Genomic DNA, 11862 nt, shown 5'->3' on the forward strand with positions numbered 1-11862 from the left:
TAAAAAGACCAATTTGCCAGGAAAACAAAGGGGAGCTGCCTGCTTGGCCCTGCAAACATAGATAGATTGCACTGGGACCGACAAAGATTTTTTGACCTGGCCGATCAATTTCCCGACAGATGTCGGCCGAAAAATCGTTAGATGTACGATCGTTCGAATACCACTAACCGCACGATAATTTCGAAGGATTGGTCGGGCTTCCCTAAAATCATTTGTTCGGCAAGAAGAATCGTCGCGTCTATGGGGAGCTTAAGACAATGAAGGCGATAGTAGGACAAGATGTCTACAAAATGTAGACAGAACAACAAGACCGTAGGCCAAAGTGGACACACTAGAACAAGATGAAGACGACAGGGCATAAAGAAGACAGGGCAACATGTCTACAAGATGTAGACAGGAAGACAAGGCAGAGACATTAAGGCAAAATGGGGACGCTGGAGCACAATGGTAATTTTAGGGCAAGATGGAGACAGGAGGACAAGATGTAGATAGTAATACAAGATAAACAAAGGAGAGGAAAATGGGGACATTGGGTCAAGATGGAGATAGTTGGGCAAAGTGGAGACCATAGGATGTAGTCAGGAAGATAAAATAACGGTAATATGGAGACAACAGGGCAAGGTAGAGACAGTAAAGCAAGATTGAGATAGTAGTAGGGCAAGGTGAAGACCGTGGGCCATGAAGAAGACGATAGAAGATGGAGACAATATGGCAAGGTGGAGATAGTAGGTTAAGATGGACACATTAGAAGAAGATGGAAACAGAAGGGAAAGATGAAGACTGTGGGGCATGAAAACGAACTCTTTGTTAAAGGAGAAGCAAACCCCGAACTTAAAAAAACCCTACCTCCCTACCCTATATAGCTTCCCTACCAGCGTAGCAGCGCATGCGCAGTTGGAGCAACTCATGAAAATTGTCGAAGCACCGGTCTCATTCCGAAGATTACCGAATTGGCTCAAGATTGGCAGCCGTGAAATCCGCTGGACAGAATCTGCACCGAGGGGTAAGTAAAGACTTTGGGGCATTTGCCTGGGTTAGCAGCTAGGCTGGGAAGGAGGGGGGGTCTATGTAGGGTAAGGGAGTAGGGTTTTTTTTTAACTTTAGGGTTTAATTCTTCTTTAAGACTTCAGAGTTGATGACTCTGCAGGCATTCAGTTATAGGTAAATTAGCTCAAAATCAGCCAAATGGTCAAAGTTCAGGATCAGTTTTGCCCCAGGAAGCTCCACTACTAAAGCTGCCCTATTGTTATTCTTGTGCAAGACACTCTCTTAAGGTGACCATAAATGTGCTTATGGGAAATGCTCCCTGACCAATTTGACCACAGGCTCAGCAGATAATGTATGAGAGACACATTATGTTTTTATTGCAATCATTTGTGCAAAGTGCTGTGGCTCTGCTTCCACACACACAAAGATGTGTATCTTGTTGCCTGTATGCAGGGTCACTACCAGAAATCACAGGGTCCCGTACAATAGTGATGTACGGGCCAGGCGGATTTGGCTCAATCTCGCACCCTCCATTCCGACTTCTAGGTTGAACTTTTATAGACGCACACCTGCTTGGCCGCCCCTTTTGTGACATCATCGGCGGGCGACGAGGGTCTATAAAAGGAACACAGAAGTGTAGGGAGGGAGGGCAGGTGGCGGGCGGGTGCGAAACCCACAGATCACTAGCATACAACAACATTTTCTGGTCCCCACCCAGCCGAAGCCCCAGATCCCACCCACCCCACAGTAAAAAAACAACCCAGACATCAGCGCTAAAAAATGGAAACCCCCACACATAAGTTATAAAAAGCTATTGATGGTCAGGACCCCATTAGAAGTAAAAAAAAACATTGGCAGCCAGGGTCCCATATAAAAGTTTTTAAAAAATTATTGGTGGTTAGCCCCCCCCCCATAAGTTCCAGGGCCCCCAATAAAGCTTTTTTTTTAAACATTTGTGGTCAGGACCCCCTATAAGTTAAAATCATTGGTGGCTAGGGCCCCCCTATAAATTAAAAAAAAAAACATTGGCGCCAGGGCCCCCATTAAAGTTTTTTAAAAACATTGGTGGTCAGGGGACCCATAGAATATTGAAAAAAAACTTGCTGCCCTTTTATTAGACACCAGTGGGATCACCTGACTATAGCTGGGAGGGGTGGGAGCTATAACATGGAGCAGGTCACTGCTCCTGTATAAATATAACAAGGGAAAGTTGTGCTCACCACTAATTTTTAAAACCACTAGGCGGGGTTGCAATGAGGCTGTGACCACAAAATACATATAGACCTTCCAGCTATAGTCAGGTGATCCCACTGGTGTCTAATAAAAGGGCAGCCAAGTTTGGGAGTTTTACTTTGAAAGCAGCAAGTAAATTGCAGGTAAAACTTAGTCCCTTTGTAAAATCTATAATGAAGCATTAGAATTCTGAATGAATCAGATGAAAATTAAGCGTAGGACTGGCCAGATATGGGATGACTTTGACGTAGTTGGCCAGCTTAAATATATTGCAATATATGGACAAAAAATCACTGTTTTGTTTAAAGGGTAAGGCATTTTTCAGTAGCAGTATGCACAAAATGTCTCTGTCTTAAATATATTGATAATGGGTTGAGTGAAGAGGATTCTTGTATTTGTCTATATGTATTTTGTGGTCACAGCCTCATTGCACCCCCACCTAATGTTTTTAAAAATTAGTGGTGACCACAACTTTCCCTAGTTTGTTATAGTATTAAAATAATACATTGGTGGCAAGGGATTTAATAAAAAAAAAATTTGTGTTCACTGGAACTTACCTTAGGCTCCTTTCGGGGGTTCAGCTTTGGCTCCTTTCATGGCTTTGGGTCTTTTTATGGCTTCAGAACTTTAACTTTGGGTTTTTTCGTGGCTTCGGGTCTTCTGTAGGGTTGCCACCCGGCCGGTATTTTACCGGCCTAGCCGGTAAAACACCTGCCAAGGTCGGGGCCGGTATTACAAATTTACCGGCAATGTAGCTGCCGGTAAATTTGTAATACCCTTAAAAAGACCCCTCGGCCCGCCCCCAATCCCCTGTAAACTTACCTTGTCCTTTGGTTTTTGTCCTGGGCGTGCCGTGGCCCCGCCCCTTTGTGTCACAGCCCGCCCCTTTGACGTCACACCACGGCCCTTTTTGTACCCGCACCCCACCAACCGGAAAAAAAAATTGCAAAAGGCGGCAACTCTAGTCTTCTGTGCTTTGGGTCTTTTTGAGGCTTTGGCTCTGAAAGGCTTCTCGTCTTCAGGACTTCAGCTTTACGGGATGTCAAAGCTTAGGCGCTGTCAAGGGGGGCCCAGCTAATTCAAAAAGTGCAGCACAGCCGGGTCCCCTTTATACCCAGGCTTGGTACAAATGTGCCCCCTAATGGTGGCCCTGCCTGTATGTGATCTTAACACAGCAGTTCCAGGGAGCATTTATTGTGAGAGGTATAGGTGGATTTTCCTTTTGGAATCCGAATCACAGAATCTTAGGGGGAAACGTGCAGCATTGAGGTAGAATGAAAACATGGGAGAGGACAGGGAAATCATGGAGTAACTACTGGGCCACAGGTGCCAGTGAAGAGGGCGGGTTGAGAAGTGATAGTGGAACTGGAATGTTGTGGAATTCTCTACCTCATCCTTCTTGGATGGCTTTTTAGCAAGGGAGAAAATACAGGGTTAAAAATCTTATTACAAAGTTGATCCAGGGACTGGTCTGGCCATCTTGGAATCAGGAAGGAATTTCTCCCCTTCAGAAGCAAATTGGAGAGGCTTCAGATTGGGTAATTTTTTCCTTCCTCTGTATAAACTAGTATTTAGACAGGATTTAAACAGACATAAATGTTGAAATCGGTGTGTCTTTTTTCAACCTGTGTTACTGTTACCATGCACTGCCTGACTTGGTACAAAAGGAGATTTTTAGTAAAACTTAACATTAAATCTCTTTCTTTTTAGGCACTTGGGGGACACAGGAACCACAGGGTTAAGCTCCTTCCTCCAGGAGGCAGGACACTAATACTGAACAAAAAAATAGCTGGACTCCTCCCTCTCCCTCTATATCCTCTCCTGCTTAACTCCCCCACATCAGTTTCGATAACAAGCCCATAACAAGGACTATACAGATGCAGCCACTTTGGTTTGTCTGTTTGACACAGAATAACTAAACACAGATATCCCATTTATCTCATTTAACACAGAAAACTGTGTCACAACAACCCATCTAATTAAAGCATTCACCATTGTGAACAATGGAGCTTTGGTATGCTAATGAAAAGGTTAAATGCATTAAATGAGTTAAGATGACTTAAGATAACACAGTTTCTTCAATTACCCCTGAGTCATGACGCATTTAACTCACAAATCCAAGTGGCTTCATCTGTATGTATAAACACAAACTAAAGAACAAAAGAATCAGGGGAACAGTTTCCCCTGTAACCCCCTAACCGGGGCACGTTTCAGGGAGGGCGTTCCTTTGTCCCCAAAGTGCCTAGAGAGAAAGAGATTTAACGGTAAGTTTTACTAAAAATCTCCTTTTCTCTTACGGCCTTGGAGGACACAGGAACCACGGGGAATCAACAAAGCAGTCCCATTATCCCAGAATTGAGGGAGGGAAGAAACGGAGACCAGTGCCTGTTTTAGTCTGAAGCTACAACTGATTGCAGGACTTTTCTGCCAAAGCTTGCTTCAGCAGAAGAAAATGTATCAAAACTATAGAATTTTGTAAAGGTGTGCACGGAGGACCATGTGGCAGCTCTGCACAGCTGGTCAGTAGAAAGCTCGACACCACCTTGGGAAGGAAGGAGGGTACAGTTCCCAATACCACTTTGTCTGGGTGAAAAACCATGAACGGAGGGGAGGGGCAAGGGAAAGTGCCCCCAACTCCAAGACCCTTCTGGCCAAGGCAATGGCCACCAAAAACACTACCTTCCAGGTCAGGGGAAGCAAGTCCACCGACCGCATTGGTTCGAATAGTGCATCCTGAAGTGATGTCAACACTAGGTTGAGATCACACACTGGCGTCGGTTGTTTGAAAAGCGGAGCTACATGGTCCACCCCCTGTAGAAAAGTCTGAATGTCCACCCTTAAAGATAGTCAGTCCTGGAAGAGAATTAACAAGGCTGAGACTTGTACCTTTAGGGATGACTCAAGCCCTCTTCAAAACCCTTCTGCAGAAACAGAAGCACCCGTGATAAATCCAGTTCCTTGAACGGTACTCCTCTGAGATCATACCATGGTGCGTAGATCTTCCACACTCTATAGTAGGCCCTGGCAGATGATGGTTTTCTTGCCTTGATCATTGTGTTGATCACTGTATCAGCAAAACCCTTGTCTCTCAGGATGGCGGTCTCAACAGCCACGCCGTCACAGACCTGGATTGTGATGAAGTATCGGGCCTTGCTGAAGTAAGTCCAGACGTTGTGGAAGATGGAACCAATTCCCTGCATATAGGGATATGAGGTCCGTGAACCAGGCTCTTCGGGGCCAGTAAGGGGCCACGATGATCAACCAGAACTGCCATGGTAGAGTCATCGCGTCCACTCCCGATGCTTGCGGATCTCTGCTTCTGGCAAAGAAACTCGGCACCTTCTTGTTGTTTCGAGATGCCATCAGATCGACTTCTGGCTGTCCCCACCTGTGCACGATCATGTCGAACACCTCTTGTAAGAGTTCCTACTCTCCCGGATCTAGACGGAGTCTGCTTCCCAGTTTTGAATTCCCAGAATATGAACCGCGGATATCTCTGGAATTCGAGTCTCCGCCCAGGACAGAATTCTTTCCGCCTCTGACCAGGCTGCGGAGCTGTGGATTCCCCCCTGTTGATTTATATATGTGACTGCGGTCGCATTGTCTGTCTGTATGCGAACTGATAGACCCGTCAGGAATTCCTCCCAATGGCGCAGTGCTAGGTAAATGGCCGGAAGTTCTAAGATATTTATTGATCGTCTGGACTCCTCTGGAGACCATCTCCCTTGAGCTGAACTCTGAGCAAACCGCGTGCTCCCCATCCAGTTAGGCTTGCGTCGGTGGTGATGACTGTCCATTGAATCCCTCCCCATCGCAGGGACTGCCGTTTCAACCGATCCAGATGGATCTTCTGCGTCAGTGGCTCCTTCTTCTGCCAGTTTCGCAGAATGCACAACTGGAGAGGATGCCAATGAAACTGTGCAAAAGGTACTGCCTCCATGGTTGAGACCATAAACCCCAGTACCTGCATGTAAAACTGAATTGAGGGAGCCCTGTTCTGAATAAGCTGTCTGGACAGGTACTGCAACTTCTCCTGCTTCTCCCAAGGAATTGAGCGTCCGTATTGAAAATCAGTCCCAGGAATAGCATGACCTGGTTCGGGACAAGAAAAGACTTTCTCCTGTTGATTAAACATCCGAACTGCTCCAGAGTCTTGATGGTAATTGCCAGATGTTCCTGCTTCTCCTCCAGAGATTCTGCCCTCACCAGGATATCGTCTAGATACGGCGTAATGTATATGCCCTGCAAATGCAGAACTGCCGTCATGGCTGCCATGATCTTGGTGAAAACCTGAGGAGCCGACGAGAGGCCGAAGGGAAGAGCCACAAACTGATAGTACTGCTGGAGAAAAGCAAAACGCAGGAACTTGTGATGGCCCGGCCAAATGGGAACATGTAGTTACACATCCTTGATGTCCAGGGATGCCAGGAATTTGCCCTTGTTCAGGGATCTGATCACAGAGCGAATGGTTTCCATGTGGAACAGCCGGTACCTGATGGATTTGTTGAGGCACTTTTAAGTCCAGAACTGGGCGAAATGATCCATCCTCTTTGGGTACAATAAACAAGTTTGAATAGAACCCCTGACGCAGTGGGTCCGAAGGAACCGGAACTATCATTTCTGCATCTAGTAGGTCTGAAATGACCCTGAAGAAATTTCCCTTTTTGGATCCCTTGGAGGAACCCTTGAGAGGAAAAAACGGTCTGGAGGTCGGGTCTGAAATTCAATCTTGTACCCATCTGCCACCAGTTTGCGAACCCAAGCGTCTGCCACTTTGTTGTGCCACACCTCCCGGAAACATTGCAGGCGTCCCCCTACCGCCTGGTCTGGCCCCGGAGGGCCCGACTTGTCCACCTGAGTCTTCTGCTGTTTCTTACGGGGCTGCCATCCCTGACGGTTCCTGTGCTGGAACATACCTCTGGGACGGCCTGAAGCAGGAGGAGGGACGGAATCCTGGGCCACGGAAAAAACCTGCCCTGTCTCTGCCCTTTATTGGAGCGGGTCCTTGGCTGGGGTAATAGTGTGCTCTTCCTCCCTGTGGCTTGGGATATCTTCTCTAGCTCCTCACTGAACAGGCGCTTTCCCTTAAAAGCCATGGCCGTCAGGGCTCTCTTGGAACTGAGGTCGGCTGTCCAGTGTTTAAGCCAGAGTGCTCTGCGCGCTGCCACTGCTGTAGCCGATGTTCTGGCTGTTGTATGTAGAGAATCTAAAAGGGCATCTCCTAGGAAAGCATTTGCTTCCACAATCTGGGATGCCAGCGAGGATAATTTTGGCCGAGAAGAATTAACCCTGAGACCCTCCAGTATCTCCTGCGCCCAGTCAGCCATGGCCCTGCTGACCCATGCTGCTGCGATGATAGGTCTAAAATTAGAACCTGCAGAAATAAATATGGAACGCAGAAAACCCTCTAGACGTTTGTCTGTTGGATCCTTAAAAGCTGCTGAATCTGGGACAGGGAGAGTGGTGTTCTTTGAAAGTCGTGACACCGGGGCGTCGACCGCCGTTGGCGTACCCCATTTGTCTGTGAGATCCTTTGCAAAGGCGTAGGAGCGAGAAAACCGGCGAGAAGTTTGGAACCTTTTCTCTGGGTTATCCGATTCCTGCTGGATAACCTCCCCAGCTGCTCATGAAAGGGGAACTCTGCGTTCTGCTTGCGCTGGCATTTAAAGGGACCCTTGGTTCCTGAACCCAGACCAGGCGCGTCCTCTAGCTTTAAGGACTGCTTAATGGCCCAGATAATTCCCTCTACATCGTGGGCAACTTCTCTATCGGGCTCGAGAAGATGCTGAAGAAATCTCTCCGCTTAATTCTGTATAGCCCACCTCATCATCTGATTCCCCAGACGATGCTGACAGGAAAGAATTCCTTTTAGTAGGGGTATTGCTCCCTAGACCTGAAAGGTCTGTTTGTATAGGAGGGTCTGATGGATCCTCTGTAGCAGAGCAGGCTGCACACACTGGGTTCTCCTGACCCTTGGAAAATTTTGCAGAGAATATTGAGCATGCCAAATATGTTATAGAGGCAGAGGCCTTTGCCCTCCCTCCCCTTGGAAACATGCTCCCCCGCCTCCCCCCTGTTATCCACTATTTAAAGGGCAAGTCAACCCCAAAATAAAAATTTGCCTAATAAAAGAAAACCTAATTCTAAGCAACTTTGCAATATACATACATTACAAATGTTTATGGTTTTTACGTTATTTGTATATGTATTGTATTGAAACCAGTGTTTGTCTGTCCCTTTCTATTCCCTGTCCTGATGGCCAAGACTGTTGATACAATGTAAGACAAGGCAGACTTGTCTTTGCTGGGCAACCAAGACTTTTGCAACATTGTTTAAAAAGTAACAACCAGACATTAAGCAAATGCTGCTTTATATAACAATCGTTTTTACAAATAACTTAAAGCACTGAAAATCTGTAATAAATGAATATTGGAAAGTTGCTTAGAGTTTTGTTTTTCTTTTGTTAGGCAAATTTTATTTTGGGGTTGACTGTGCCATACAGCCTTTTTTTAATTTCCGCCATTGCTACACAGCAGCTTGTTTATGTAAACTTTAGTAGTGTTTCTGAAGCAAACAGATCAGTTTTACCAGTGCAGGGCAACAGTACATTATATTTTTATTACTTTAAAACATTATTTGGTGTTACTGTTCCTTTAAGAACTCACATTGTGTCGTGGGAGGGAGAATCACTCTGAATGCAGGCAGGGATCAGACTGTGAGAATCTGTCCAAATGGCATCTAGTGTGCGTGTTCCAGTCTCCATGTAGAGTGTCCTGGCAGTCACTTCTATCAGCACCTCTACCTAAACCTACTGACCCTGTCTGGATCCATAGTTGTGACCCAGGTGAAGCCAAAAGGTTTGGCTGGATTTACAGAAAGAAAAATGCCTCTCATTGGGCACCTACCCCCTTTATACTGTGTGTTTGCATTTCCTATTTAGAAGTGAAGTCTGTGTTTCCTTTGTATCCGGCAAGGAACCCGAGAGCAGGATCTTGCAGCTCCCTTTGTACACACAGGGCAGGGCATTTGGTCAGTGAGGAGCAGGTGGCCCCTGTCTGCAGGGATCTGAAGTATATAGCTTATATAGAGATGGACTTTCACTCTCCCTGCACCGAGGTTTTGGTGGCACTTTCAAAGAGCCTCACATGTCACATGTATGCATGCAGGCCTGGACTGGCAATCTGTGGGTTCTGGCAAATGCCAGAGGGGCTGCTGTATAATGCCATAGAAAGTCACTATTTAGTGGGCTGGTTGAGGGCTGTTTGGGCCTATATGTACTTGAAATGGCAGGGCCTATTTTTACTCCCAGTCCAGACCTGTATGTATATGTGGGGTCCCAATATTTTCAGGCCCGGATTTGTGGAAAGGCTACCAAGGCCCTGGCGGCAGGATTTTAGGGGGAAGGCATGCTGCTCAACCACACCCACATTTTCTCAAAACACTGGGGATGCACAGGAGATATGATAGTTTTTTAAGTTTCCCGTGCACCATTACCCATTGCTCTGGTCCTAATGACAAACATTTGCCTGAATAAAGGGGAAGGGGGGTTGACGAACGGCAGTGGGCCTAGGGGTGCCCGCTTTGTAAATCCGGCCCTGAATATTTTGCATTGGTTCACTCTGAGCCTGGAATGGGCAGGGGTGCTTCGCCAGTGCTTTGCGAGTTGAGGCTCTCACCTCGGGCGGCAGCGCCCCACTAGGTACCAGGCAAAAATGCCGCTTCTGGTACTTTAAGAGCTGAATTTCCATTTTTCAAACTGGAAATTCGGCTCTTCTAGCGCAGAGTGCGCAGTTAGGCTCTCTGCACTAGCATACTGGCCCTCTCTACCGTCCTCGTGGACCCCCCTACACCCCCACAGGTGCAAAAAGGTAAGCACATGGGGGAGGGGGGCAGCAGCAGTTGCTGCCTCAGGTGTTGGAGGGGCCAGGATCGCCCCTGGCAGGGGCGGAACTACCGGGGGAGCAGGGGGTGCGAGCGGGCCAGGGCCCACACCCCACTCAGGGCCCACCGGCAGTCCGCCCGCCGCATGTTCCCCGGCCAGTTCCGGGTGTACAGAGGGGGCCTGGCTGTTCGTCCTGCGCCAGTGCCCGCCCCCCTCTAGTTCCGTTTTTGGCCCCTGGGAATGGGCAACCTGCTGCTTTCTAGATATTGTTGTACTACAAGTCCCAGCATCCCCTGACAGGTTTGGAGATCATTGACCACAGTTCTTACAAATATTCAAATTTGAATATTTTAACCACCTCCCCACTAATTCTAACCTTCAGTGTGTTATGTTAATATTAGGGATGCACCGAATCCGGGATTCGGACAGGATTTCACCTTTTTCAGCAGGATTCGGATTCGGCCGAATCCTTGTGCCTGGATGAACCGAATTCAAATCCTAATTTGCATATGTAAATTAAGGGCAGGCAGGGAAATAACGTGACTTTTTGTCACAAAAGAAAAAAAATGTCAAAGTTTTCCTTTCTCGCCCCTAATTTGCATATGCAAATTAGGATTTGGTTCAGTATTCCCAAATTTTTGAAGGGGATTCTGCTGAATCCCAAAAAGTGGATTCTGTGCATCCCTAGTTAATAAGCTCCACCTATCTTGAATCCTTAGAGCAGTGGTCCCCAACCAGTAGCTCGTGAGCAACATGTTGCTCTCCAACCCCTTGGATGTTGCTCCCAATGGCCTCAAAGCAGGTGATTATTTTTTAATTCCAGGCTTGGAGGCAAGTTTTGGTTGTATAAAAAGCAGATGTACTGCCAAACAGAGTGACAATCCACATAGGGGCTACAAAATGGCCAATCACAGCACTTATTTGGCACCCCAAGAACATTTTTCATGCTAGTGTTGCTCCCCAACTCCTTTTACTTCTGAATGTTGCTCACGGGTTCAAAAGGTTGGGGACCCCTGCCTTAGAGGATTCTGCAGGGATCTTGCTGTGTTTTGAGTATTTTGCCACTGGGGGTACTATTCCATTGGAGCCCTTGAATGACATTTCATTTAACTTTGCCAGGGAAGTAATATATCGGGTCCCATACCTGTTAATAAACACAAATGTGCAGATAAATGCAGCTCAATGCGCAGGAACATTCTCTTTATGAATTCTCCATGTCTTTATCCATCGCTGTGGCCCCTGATTCACATGGAGCAGATTCTACGTTCCAGGAGAAACAGGTTCCAAGTCGGACCAGTAAGTAATCCCTGTGGGTTCAGCTTTGTGTCCAGGGGCAAATAAATCACTTCCCATTAAAAGGGGCCACGTTGTTCTTCTGGGGTTGGGGCATTATTTCTTTCGGATACAGAGTCAATGTTATCAGCCCAGGGGGGTTCATTCCTGTGACTGTCAAGTGATTGCAATAGCTATAACCCTGGGGCCCTTGGGCATTTCTGATCAGCTTATACAGAGTCATGTAGGACTGAGGGAGCATTGGCTACAGACTGCACAACTACTACTTCCAACATGTGTCAGAGGGTTTGGGAGTTTTAGTAAATCATTATTAGGGGAACCAAACTGGGGGCTATGTAATATTGCAAGAGACTTTTTTTTGCAAATTCCCTAAACATTGTATTAGAATTAAAGCCCTGCAGCATAACTGGAGGGCCACCCTTCACTTCTTGACTGGAGGGGAGACAGCAGAAAACTGATTATGTATA

Source organism: Xenopus laevis, chromosome 9_10L (genome assembly GCF_017654675.1).
Source record: "Xenopus laevis strain J_2021 chromosome 9_10L, Xenopus_laevis_v10.1, whole genome shotgun sequence".
NCBI lineage: Eukaryota > Metazoa > Chordata > Amphibia > Anura > Pipidae > Xenopus > Xenopus laevis.